The sequence below is a fragment of the Pinus tabuliformis genome, chromosome 3_2 (genome assembly GCF_031772625.1).
Source record: "Pinus tabuliformis cultivar Carrire ecotype Pingquan chromosome 3_2, CPIR1, whole genome shotgun sequence".
In the NCBI taxonomy this organism is placed as follows: domain Eukaryota; kingdom Viridiplantae; phylum Streptophyta; class Pinopsida; order Pinales; family Pinaceae; genus Pinus; species Pinus tabuliformis.
Genome location: NC_142302.1, coordinates 624691397 through 624703193, shown reverse-complemented (window position 1 = coordinate 624703193; position 11797 = coordinate 624691397). Strand labels below are relative to the sequence as shown.

The following is an 11797-nucleotide window of genomic DNA, read 5'->3' as shown; positions in this document are numbered from 1 at the left end:
TCGAATGCATTGAGACAAAAGCAGTCCAACTGGTTCTCCAGTACAATGGGATGGATTTTCCTTTCCATAGTTCGAAAAACACCAGCCTATGGGTAACATTCTGTCTTTTCTCGATTTTGGCTTTTGTCTATTATACTTTCCAAACTGTAGGTATGATAGTGGTCGTAACACGTAAGGAAAGAAGGTTGTGTTGTTGTTGTTTCGAGGTGAGAGGAGGTTCTAGTTTCTGGCTTCTCACTTTGGTATTGATGGTGAAGTCTCAAGCCCTCAAGGTCATTTGTAATCTTAAGCCTATAATACTCAATAGTTTCCTCTCTATTTGAATTTTTTTTTTGGATGTTACTTGGACGGTGATTCTGCGATACTCAGTGAAGACTTATTGTAAGCCCCTTTTATGGTGTCTTTGGAAGATTTGGAGGGATTGATGTATGAATTTTTCTATCCCTTTATCTAGTGTGTCGACTTATCTGAATTCTTGTTTGAGTTATCCCCCACCTAAAATCACCCGTCAATGTATTTTTAGTGGTGGAGGGAGAAATTTTTCGCTGGGACTTATCTGGGTACAGGGCATGGGGGAATGCAGGAGTCCTAACATATATCCATGTTTTCATGGTGGAGTTTCAATGCCTAGAACTTGGTTGTATAATTGTGGCCCCAACCCCTTTTTGTCACCTAACTATTTATATTCCTAGCCCACTGGTTCAACAGTGTAATTCTGGTTTTCTTGGGGAATTTATGGTGGAATCTAATAGTCAAAAGGAAGTGGTATTGGGAGATCATTGCATCACCCTCTACTATGTGGGCCTGGATGGAAGCTTTTTTGAGTCATCCCCTATCTGGAATAGGTCATCAGTCTGAGGTATACTTAGTGTGGCAGATTCCTTGTGGTTTAGAGTTCATTCGTTGTCTTCAATCTTTATTCCAAGTTGCCAAACAACTATCTCTTGCTTCAATGCCACATTAGTAGGCACAGGTTCCAAGGGGGGCAACTTATTATCAAGAATGAACGCAAAGGGGGCACACTTGCATGCATCATAGTTTGGAGGGCTTCATTGGATGATACCAGGATCTTACTCCAAACGCTATCCAGGAAGAAACTGCTTGAGTTGAGGGAGAAGCATCCACGCACAGATACCCTCTCTCAGATACAAAGGTCTTAGTAGAATGGGTTGACTGGGTCCTAGACACAAAGCACACCAGGGGACGTTTCCACCGGTACATGTAAACTATCAACCTTTATTGGGAGATGAAATTCTTATTGGGGCACGCATTGATGGACTAACAAGAGCATCTTGAGGATGTCCTTCATTCATTGGAGCGCCTTCACCACCATCTGAGAGACTTGGACCACAAATTAGACAAAATATAGCAACACCTTGGCATTCCCCATGTGGCGAGAATAACTCATGAAGGCTCAAAGGAACTAGTTTAGATTGTAGTCTTGGATTCGGATCCATCCACATAGCTATCTCATTTCCATGTTATGTGTCTTATGATACTAATATTTCTAGATAGTGTATCCCAAGACGAGGCTCTAGTTATATTTTGAATTTTGTAGTCTCTTTTTGCTTTCCGTTATCACTCTCCTTACTAGGAAAAAGCTTTTTCTAGTTATGATCAAATCTCCCTAGTGAGAGACTAACGAGACACATATTTATCTTCATGTAGTTTGCATCTTTTACAGCCATAGAATTCACCCAACAAAAGAAAAAGAAAAGAATAACGACCTTGAGCTAGTGTTAGTGTGATTTAAATATTAAAACGTTTTAAAGAAAAATTGAATATTTTGTTTTGTTTAAAAAATAATAACGTTGATTTAAATATTCTCTATGTGAACAACACTCTGATTTAAATATGCTCCATGTGAACAAGAAGCAACCGTAGCTGAAGAACAGAGCACAGCATCAACAATGGTAAATAGCAACTGCAATGGCACAGCCCATAGGCAATTTGAAGAAGGCAGTAGTGATATCAGCTGAGCTCCAAGGTGTCAAGGCCACTCTGACAACTCTTACTAAACATGCAACATACCATGAAGCCACTCTCCCAATCCCTCCTAAGTATGTAACCCATGTAGCACAAGAAGATCACCGCCAACCTTATGGCACTGGCAATGGCAACGTCATTGTCAGATCACTGTCCAAGCAGGGCCGACTGCAAGAAGCTCTGCACAAGTTGAATCAAATGACATACCAAGGCATTATTTCTGTAGAGCCGGATACTTATGCCTCTGTCTTAAAATCTTGCATTAACAAGAAATCTCTGCCAGAGGGAAAACTAGTCCAGGCCCACATCATTCACAGGGGCTTAAAGCCAAGCACATTTTTAGGCAACGCGCTTGTAATCATGTATACCAAGTGTGGGAATCTGGCTGATGCTCGCAGAGTTTTGGATCAAATGCCTGTGCACAATGTGGTTTCGTGGACTGCTCTGATTTCAGCTTACGCCAAACATGGCCACAACGAGGAGGCACTGGCGATGTTTTATGAAATGAAACGAAAAGGAACCCAGCCGAATGAGTTTACATTCGTCGGCACGCTATCAGCATGTGCCAACATGGGGTACAGGGTGCTGAGACATGGCAAGGAGATCCATGAAGAAGTAAAGAGGACTGGGTGTGAGGTTAATGTGTTTGTGGGGAGTGCCCTTGTGGATATGTATGTTAAGGGAGGGAGTATTGAGAATGCACGCGATGTTTTTGACAAAATGCATGACCGAGATCCGGTATTGTGGAATACGATGATTGCAGGGTATGCACGGATTGGGAACGTTGAGGAGGCTAAGGAGCTGTTTGAGAGAATGCCTGAACGAAATGTGGTCTCATGGACTACCATGATTGCAGGCTATGCGCAGCATGGGCGAATTGGGGAAGCGCTGGAGCTATTTCGGAAGATGCCTGAGCGGAATGTGGTTTCTTGGAATGCAATGATTGCAGGATATGGGAGGAGTGGGCTTGTGGATGAGGCCTTGAAGCTCTTCAGGAAAATGCCAGAGCGGAATGTGGTGTCGTGGACTACGATGATTACAGGGTATTTGCAGAATGGGTTTGTTGATGAAGCCCTGAATCTGTTTGTGGAAATGCCTGAACGAGATGTGATTGCGTGGAATGCAATGATTGCGGGATATGCGCAGAATGGGCACGTTGATAAAGCGCTGAAGTTGTTTCAGGAAATGCCGGAAAAGAATGTAGCCGCGTGGAATGCAATGATTGCAGGATATGCGCAGAATGGATGTTATGAAGCAGCCCTGGAGTTGTTTCAACAGATGCGACGAGCAGGAGCGAAATTAAACTTGGAGACTTTTGCAAGTGTTCTGTCTGCATGTGCCAACTCGGCAGCCCTGGAACAAGGCATGGAAATTCACGAAGACATTATTAGAAGTGGATTGCAGGTTGATGCTTTCGTGGGGAACGCGCTTGTAGACATGTACGCCAAATGTGGGAGTTTAGAGAATGCACGCAAACTGTTTGACAGAATGTCTGGACAAGACGTAGTTTCATGGACTGCAATGATTGGAGGATATGCCATGCATGGTTTTGGCAATGAGGCCCTGCAACTCTTTGAACAAATGCAATGCTCGGGTGTGAAACCAGACCATGTCACCTTTGTTGCTGTTCTGTCTGCGTGCTGCCACGCAGGCCTTGTGGAAGATGGCTGGCGATACTTCAATTCCATAAGTCGGGATCATCATATCCCGCCTATAATGGAACACTACTGCTGCATGGTTGACCTCATGGGCCGGGCTGGGCTCCTGCATGAGGCACAAGACTTTATCAAGAAAATGCCAATTGAACCTGATGCTGCTGTGTGGGCGTCTATGCTTGCTGCCTGTAGAATACATACAAATATAGATCTCGGAGAATATGCTGCAGAACGCTTGTTTGAGTTGGAGCCTAAAAATGCCACACCTTATGTTCTGCTGTCAAACCTGTACGCAGCCGCTGGAAGGTGGGATGGAATTGAAAAGGTGCGAAAATTGATGAAAGACCGGAAGGTTAGAAAGAAGCCAGGATGCAGTTGGATTGAAGTCAATAAACAGTTGTATACTTTCCTTGTAGGAGACAGATCACACCCACAGACACAGGAAATATTAGCAGAATTGGAGAGATTATCTGGGCAGATGAAGGAAGAAGGGTATTTGCCCGACACAAAATATGCACTGAATGATCTAGAGGAGGAACAGAAAGAAGATATTCTCTGCTATCACAGCGAGAAGCTAGCGATTGCATTTGGGCTCATCAACACATCCCCTGGAACACCCATCCGAATAGTAAAGAATCTTCGAGTATGTGGTGATTGCCACTCTGCCACCAAGATCATCTCCAAGATAGCTGCACGAGAAATTGTTGTGAGGGATACCCATCGCTACCATCATTTCAAGGATGGACAGTGTTCTTGTGGAGATTATTGGTGATGCAAACTGAAACATAGTAATAATGGTGGGTTTGCATTACAAATATGGTAGCCATGGACTATGAGCTGCTGTTCTTATTTTGCAACGTGTAACATTAGGAGATGCAGTATATATTATACCTTTAGACTGGACTATAAGAAAACCTCTACCAACAACGCCATTGGTTGCAACCCTATTGATGAAGCCAAAGATAGTGCTTTTCATCTTGGATTCGAAGATCTGGTTCCTCATTACCGGGTAAAATTACCTGACTTTGGGAAGGCTTATGGAGTAGCTCTTCATCCAAAAATTCTTATTCGGAATCTTAGATGGATTTTCATCTTAAGCACAACAGTGTCTAAGATATACTTTTCGTGCCTGGAAGGGCACACAATATACTGATTCAAAGCTATTTTGGTAAACATATAATTTTATACTATTTACACAGCTTATTTCATTTTCCCAAAGATGCAAAAGGATGTTTTGCATTTTCTTCATAAATGTCTGACACGCTATATGTCCAATCTTTCAAACAGAAAACTTGGTTTTTCTTGTCCATAGCATCCTCCATCTACACCTTGGGTGAGCATTTCAACTGACTATGTGTGTTTTTTTGGCAACAATTCAATAGAGTAACCACTTGTCGTGGTTGAAAGCTTGGGGAAAATTTTCGAGTCCATTTGTTACTCTAAAATTGGAACGTTGAAAAGAGTAGCGAAGAAGGTCTTCTTGACTCATGCGTTAGTCAAGAAAGACCATGATCTGTTCTTCTTTTAGCATGGACTAGTTCATGGAGCAGTTAACTCATGCGCAGAGATTGGAGGCTCAGTTATGTGGTTCTCCAAGTGTGAGTTCTAATTTATAGCAGGATGAGTTGGAGAGCTTCAGTCTTGATTGAAGCAAGGACATGTTACATGAGCAGTTAACTGAGTTAACAAGTCGAACTTCACTTGTGTTCTAAATTCGTACTTGCCAGAATTAGCATGATTGAATTGCTTAAAAGGAGGACGAAGGCACATCTTTATATCATTATTGTTTGCACGTTTTATGTGAGGAAAGCTTCTTGCTAGGAGAGCGTATCAAGGAGCAGCCTGTACGCAGTTTTGTTGAGAGAATTTCCTTGCAGGTTTGCGCTAGGATTTAGGAGTAAATTCCTAAAGAATAGGAGCCTATTCTGCCCTAGGAAATAGGGAGACAATGCAACGAAATAGGAGTTGGTTTAGGGTTTCTTGCAGGGAGTTTCAAAGCTTAGTGTAAGCAGAGAGAACAATGAGTTTTTTCTATTGAAACAATTTGCCTTGTAAAGAGATATATTTTCTCAAATCTTGTCAATAAAATTCTTCGGTAGGGAGAGGGTTTTCCCGCTTGGGTTCACTAGAAAAAAACTATTGTGTTATTGTTATCATGTGACTGTGTTTTTATTTATGTTTCTATTCTGTTGCAAATTCAAAGTAGAGAAGTTTTGTGTCTTGGTGAATCGAACCTAGTTTCAGTTTGTTCATTCAAGCAATTGCAAAACTTCAAGGAAAATCTACATGGTATCAGAGCAGAGAACAACATAAAGACCAACACCAAGAAGATCAGATTTGTGAAGAGCAGTTCTTTGGACAAGGAGGATGGCGTACCAAGGATTGAAAGTTGATCAATGTTTAGAGGGAGCATCTAACTTCTCCTTATGGAAGGAAAGGATCAAAATAGTGTTGGAGGATAATGGGGTGGGAGAGTTTATCAAGGATAAAATACCGCCACGTCAAGATCACCAACAATTGGTCCAACATACTAAGAATGATATCAAGGTAAAGAGGATTATTCTAGAGGGGGTCAAAGATCGCATTATTCCTCGTCTCCATGAGAAGAAGACAACGTATGAGATGTTCAAAGCCATCTTGGATCTGTTTCAGGGTACCAGTGATGCCAGGAAGTTATCTCTCAAGGAGAAGCTAAGGAGCATCAGGATAAAACAAGGAGAGCCCATAGTCACATATCTTTCGAAGTTCACTTAGGTTTGAGATGAGTTAGGTGGTGTGGGTGTCAGTGTACAAGAGAGTGATCTTGTGAGTTTTGCTCTACTAGGACTTCATAAGTCTTGGTATAGTTTCTAGGATGTTGTCAATGGCCAAGAGAATTTTCTTGGTTGGGAAAGGTTATGGACTTATTGCGTTTAGGAAGAGATTCGAAGAGGAACCCAAGGTGGTAGATCAACAAAGACAAAGGATGAGGAGAACTTTGCTCTTACAGGCAAGGCTAAGAGCAAGAAAGGCAAAGGGAAGACTGAGTCCAGTCAGAAGGGTGAGAAGAAGAAGAAGGATTTGAGTAAGATCAAGTGCTTCCATTGCCATGAGTTTGGGCACTATGCTACTAAGTGTCCTAATCAAAATAAGAGGTCCAATAAGAATCATGCAGTTGCATCAGCTGAGGTAGATGGGTTTGCTTCTCAGTTCCAGAAAGACTTCTCATTGATAGCTTGCATGGCAAGCTCAGTAGGGAGCAACACGTGGTATATTGATTCTGGAGCATCTTTCCATATCACAGGGAATGGGGGGAGTATTTCAGCCAGTTGAAGGAGAAGGACATGCAATTTTAGATTGAGCTAGGAGATGATGGCAAGTACACATCTAGGGGAGTTGGTACTATCAATTTTGAGAGGGAGTCTGGGAGCCCTCTCCATCTCAGTGATGTCCTCTATGTGTCAGGCATGAAGAAGAATCTTTTTTTAGTAGTAACCCTTGAGGACAAGGGATTTGATGTCATCTTCAACAGAGGTAAGGCTTACCTCAAACACTTAGCTTCTGGAGTTGTGAAGCAGATAGGTGTAAGGGTGAAGAACCTTTACAGGTTGCAGGTTGAGACATGCACAACCTTGAGCATCAAGGCAGGTGGGGAGCAGAGTAGAGATGTTGGAGAACTTTGACACATGCACTTGGAACACTTGCATCATGGGACGCTGAAGATTCTTCAGTAGATAGCCACATGATTACTAGCATGCAGTGTTGATTAGCATGATGTGTGTATAGGGTGCACACTTGGCATGTATGCCAAGACTTCTTTTCAAGATCAAGACAACAGAGGCAAAGGGATTCTGGAGTTGGTGCATTTAGATGTATGCAGGTCCTTCTCTTCTCCATCTCTTATGAGACACATATATTATGTCACTTTCATAGATGATTATTCTCGTAAAACTTAGATATTCTTTATGAAAAAGAAGGATGAGGTCTTCTCCAAGTTCATGGAGTATAAGGCCTTGGTAGAAAACCAGACAGGGAAGAAGATCAAAGCATTGAAGAGTGACAATGGCAGAGAATATGTCTCTAATGCCTTAAAGGATTTATGTGCGAAGGAGGGAATTAGGAGAGAGTTGATAACACCCCATAACCCTCAGCAGAATGGGGTGGCTGAGAGGAAGAACCACAGTATTGTTGGAGCGGCCAAGGCCATGTTGCATGATCAGGGACTGCCTATGTTCTTGTGGGAAGAGGCATGCAACACTGCAATGTTTTTGCAGAACAGAGGCCCACACAGGGCTTTTGGACGAGTTACACCAAAAGAGGCTTTCACATGCAAGAAGCTTGATGTTTCACATTTCTGTATCTTTGGCACAAAAGTTTACTGCCATGTGTCCATAGATAGTGGGAAGAAGCTGGAGCCCACATCAGAAAAGGGTATTTTCATGGGATACAGTGAGACAACTCAAGCATACAGGGTTTATCTACCAAGACTCAAGAAGATAGCTCTTAGGTGGGATGTTTGGTTTGAGGATTCCATAGCTCTCAGAGAGTCCTTAGAGCAAGAGCAGGTTGTAGTACCTGAGATGGAGGAGCTACTCACTCCCAAGGAGAAGCCTCAGCTAGGATCACAGATTGAGTCTCAGCGAACTGGCAAGAGGGTCGCACAATAGGATCCACAGTAGGATGCAGAGTAGGATGATAAGGAGGAGAGACCAGGATGGGAAGAAGACATCAAATATCTTGACTAAGGCATTGGCAAGAAGCAGCTTTGTCCATTCTAGAGATAAGTTGGGAGTTGTACAAAATCCCTTCCTCAATAAGAGGGATTGTTGAAAATAATATTGAAGAAGGTCTTCTTGACTCGTGCCTTAGTCAAGAAAGACCACAATTTGTTCTTCTTTTAGCATGGACGAGTTCATGGAGCAGTTAACTCATGCACAAAGATTGGAGGCTCAATTATGTGGTTCTCCAAGTGCGAGTTCTAATTTAGAGCAGAACGAGTTGGAGAGCTTCAGTCTTGATTGAAGCAAGGACGTGTTACACAAGCAGTTAACTGAGTTACCAAGTCGAACTTCACTTATGTTCTAAATTCGTACTTGCCAGAATTAACATGATTGAATTGCTTAAAAGGAGGACGAAGGCACATATTTGTATAATTATTGTTTGCACGTTTTGTGTGAGGAAAGCTTCTTGCTAGGAGAGTGTATCATCAAGTAGCCTATACACAGTTTTGTTAAGAGAATTTCCTTGTAGGTTTGTGCTAGGATTTAGGAGTAAATTCCTAAAGAATAGGAGCCTATTATATGCTAGGAAATAGGGAAACAATGCAAGGAAATAGGAGTTGGTTCAAGGTTTCTTGCAGGGAGTTTCAAAGCTTAGTGTAAGCAGAAGAACAATGAGTTTTTTCTATGGAAACAATTTTCCTTGTAAAGAGATCTATTTGCTCAAATTTTGTCAATAAAATTCTTTAGCAGGGAGAGGGTTTTCCCAGTTGGGTTCCCAGAAAAAGAACTATTATGTTATTGTTATCATGTGACTATGTTTTTATTTTTGTTTCTATTCCACTACAAATTCAAAGTAGAGAAATTTTGTGTCTTGGTGAATTGAACCTAGTTTCAGTTCGTTCATTCAAACAGTTGCAAAATTTCAAGGAAAATCTACATGGATTAATATGATTTAAATGTTTGACACCCTCAAATTAATCCTTCATCTACACCTTTGGTGAGCAACAAATCAACAGAGTAACCACTTGTAGTGGTTGAAAGCTTGGGGAAAATTTTTGAGTCCATTTGTTACTCTAAATGTCTGACACCCTCAAATTAATTATCTAGTAGAGTAAGAAACATATCCTAATCCAAGTCCTTAGAATTTTTAATTAATATTCTCCTTCCATGTAGGATTTGAGGCCTGCCTATATTGAACATGCAAAGAATGGAGTTGTAAACTCTTTTCACTTTCTCTTTTAACATTTTTATTGCTTTTTAGTACCTTGGGCTTTATGAACTGGTAACTTTGGTCCTTTACCTTTTTTACAACTTTCAAGCCTAGAATGAAGATAAAGCCCAAACCTTTTAAATAAACCTTCATTACTCTAGGGTATAACCTTTGATGTCTTCAAGAATATGAAAGAACAGAAAAAAATAGTTCTTGGATTGAGGAGGACAAGTAATTCAAAGTTGGTGATAAAGTTTGGCTTATCTTTAATAAAGAAAATCATGCGATCTAAATTCTTATCGCATGGTTAAGCCTTTGTGGTATGGTCTCTACAACATTATTAAGAACAATGGTGAAAATATTTTAATCTTTGATCTACCTCCATATTCAAGCATTCATGATATTTTTGTTATAGATCTCCTCAATTTGTATGAAGATTTCACCCTAGAGACATAAGCTCTAGTGATCCATTGACAAAAAGTCTTACCATAAGTTTCTAACACTCTCTTTAGTTTGACATTATCTTTGAACCCAAAATTTTGATCACATGGCATGCTTCTTTTCTACATATGGTGAACTAGGGATAACCTTGATAACTAGCCCTATAAATTTAACATAACAAATATAACAATGTTTTCTTTGCCTCCTAAGAACATTGGATCCCAATGCCTTGGTCATTGAGACCCAACCATTGGACACTAGAACTTCCAATATATATTGGTTGAGAGAAACTCTATCTAATATGATAGGAACACAAAAGGCAAGATAAAAAACAATGGGGCGATCAAAGTAAGGGAACATCATTACAAGCATTATTCAATGTGATGGAACACTTAAGGCAAGATGGTTAACATGGAGACAATCATAATGATGGCACACCATTATAGAAATAAGGCAGCATATCTCATGAAGAGATATATCTAAAGAGTGAGATAATTTCCCAGTGAGGGAAGACCTACATGTGAAAGGAGAAGAAAGGATGGTACCTCTCATCCATTGGGAAGGTTTCTCCTATGATTGAGCAACATAAAGAAAGTGAAGCTTGTCCAGAAGGAAGGTTAATGTAGTGGAAGTAAATTGGTCTAGATGAAGGACAAGGTTTTGGATGATGGAAAGGCCATGGAGGGAGTAGGGAAATCTATTATAGATTTTGAAGTAGATGCAACGATTTCTAAGTGAGGGTCTCATTCAATAGTGATTTGGAGATAAATGAGAGTCACAAGAGAGCCTTTAAGATGAGACACTCAAGTTAGTGATGCATAAACTCAAATGACAAGGTGGGGAGATGAGAACGAAAAAATCTTGAGAAACCAAGGTGGAAGCTAAGTCATTGGACTTCCTAGAAGAACCAACATATACAAGATCCAATAGGATTATATACAAGGCCATTGTGGGAATGCAATGATATATTAAATATGTCATTGTAAGTAGAGGAAACAAGTAGTCAATGCATCGAGGAAATCTTCGAGAAGAGGGGAACATCGTGAGTCCCATGGGACTATGCTAGAAATCGAGATTATTGAACTAGAGTAGTGTTTAGAAACACAATGAATATCTAGTTCATCTTTAATGTATTTTGAACTTTTCTCGAGTGGGTTTACTCAAATGTATGCAGAATGAGTACTTGTTGAATGCACAATCTAATTTCCTCCAAAAGTAGTTACCCTTGTGGATGACATCATGATCTTGAATCCTATTGGTTCTTTTAAAGTTGATTTCTTTTTGTACATTTTTCATTTTGAGGCCCATTTTTGATAGAAGAAAAGATAAAGAACAATGAGTTGATCAAAGTAAGGGAACATCATTACAAACATTATCCAATATGATTGAAACATAAGGCAAGATAAACAACATGGAGACAATCATAATAATGGCACACCATTACATAAATAGGGCATCATACCTCATGAAGAGATATATCTCAAAGAGTGAGAACATCACCCAATAAGGGAAGACCTACATATGAAAGGAGAAGTGGGGATGATGCCTCTCATCCATTGACATGGTTTCTCTTATGGTTGAACAACATAAAGAATTCCTAGCTTGTGGGAAATGGTATCTAGGGTTTGTAGGCTGAGTGTTCTTTGATATTAAATATCTCGACACCCTAGCATAAAAGAGTTTTGAGAGAGACTTTAGTGTATGTATTAAATCCTAGCAAAAGGTGGAATAAGATAAAACCTAGGGCTTGAAGACAAAACCCTAAAAGTAAAAACCCTAATAAGGGTTAGGTCAAGGAATATCTA

At 40.5% G+C, this 11797-nt stretch overlaps 1 pseudogene; it reads left to right on the top strand.

Annotated features, from left to right (window-relative positions):
- The first annotated feature begins 1847 nt into the window (after positions 1-1847).
- Positions 1848-4833, top strand: LOC149182178 (pentatricopeptide repeat-containing protein At2g03880, mitochondrial pseudogene; annotated as a pseudogene).
- Positions 4834-11797: the final 6964 nt, after the last annotated feature.